Source organism: Brassica oleracea, unplaced genomic scaffold (assembly GCF_000695525.1).
Source record: "Brassica oleracea var. oleracea cultivar TO1000 unplaced genomic scaffold, BOL UnpScaffold00692, whole genome shotgun sequence".
In the NCBI taxonomy this organism is placed as follows: domain Eukaryota; kingdom Viridiplantae; phylum Streptophyta; class Magnoliopsida; order Brassicales; family Brassicaceae; genus Brassica; species Brassica oleracea.
This window is the reverse complement of record NW_013617439.1, coordinates 95,571-96,780: the sequence shown is the minus strand read 5'-3', so window position 1 is coordinate 96,780 and position 1,210 is coordinate 95,571. Positions and strand designations below refer to the sequence as shown.

The following is a 1,210-nucleotide window of genomic DNA, read 5'->3' as shown; positions in this document are numbered from 1 at the left end:
GAGCTGTGTACGTGCTTGGTCGCTTCGTAGCGACCGAGTTTCGGGGAGAGCTCGGTCGCTACGTAGTGACCGAGCCGTGTACGTGCTTGTTCGCTACGTAGCGACCGAGCTTCCGGGAGAGCTCGGTCGCTACGTCGCGATCGAGCCGTGTACGTGCTCGGTCGCTACGTCGCGATCGAGCCGTGTACGTGCTCGGTCGCTACCTAGCGACCGAGCTTCGAAGAGAGCTTGGTCGCTACATAGCGACCGAGCACGCTACGTAGCGTAGCGACCGAGCTCGCTACGTAGCGACCGAGCACGCTACGTAGCGACCGAGCACGCTACGTAGCGACCGAGCACGCTATAGCGACCGAGCACGCTACGTAGAGACCGAGCTTTGGTGAAAGCTCGGTCGCTACGTAGCGACCAGATTTTGCGCTGGTTGCTACTTGGCAACCTTGTTCGCTCCTTTTTCCGTTTTTTCGTGAATGCGTTTTCTCCGCAAGATTCTTCGTAAAAATAGATCCTTTTTCTAAGATTTATTTTTCGTTAAAATATTCATGCCGATTTTTACGGACTTTCAGACATTGATTCCGTCGTATCCGATTTTGACCCCAACACCGTTTATCTGCTGGGCCACGCACAACACAATCAATATGAAAGATTCGAAAGTAATAAATCGTAAAAGAGCGAAAAGAGAAGAAAGAGATCTTATTTCCGAATTCGCGTTTGAGCGTGAACAACAGATAAGATCCTAGGCCACGAGAGCTGTCGGTATGTTCGCTAGTCTAGCCACCTAAGTTCTAACCTAGTCGAGTCGCAGCTCGATAGTAAAAACGGAAAAATGCCTAAATTGCTCCAAGTATTAAGTTTGCTCTTAGAATGCTCTCTTCTTTTCTTCGTCCTAGGTCCTCCTTATATACTCCTCCTTAGGTCGGTTTACCTCTTCTTGGGCCGGATTTGTCGCGAAGCGGGCTTTTCCATATTTCCTTCTTCTTTGTGATTATCTTCAGAAATTTGACATTTATCTCTTCCCGCGGATGCGATAAACCGTCATACCAGTTTTTGGGTTCAAGTTTTTTGGGACCAAAGATAGGCCGTTGTCCGCAATTCGGACCCTCTTTGGGCCGTATCGAGACTTGAGCGGTTTTACGATTCTACTCGCGAAGTAGCCATTGGTATAAACATGGTTCTTCCAACGGAACCCTGTTTCTTCGCATAGCCGAGGCAG

At 49.3% G+C, this 1,210-nt stretch overlaps 1 protein-coding gene across 1 annotated transcript in view; it reads left to right on the top strand.

The window, feature by feature from the left end:
* The window catches only part of LOC106319932, an 8,806-nt gene that overhangs the window by 5,031 nt on the left and 2,565 nt on the right, over positions 1 to 1,210 (top strand). The window lies entirely within an intron of this gene.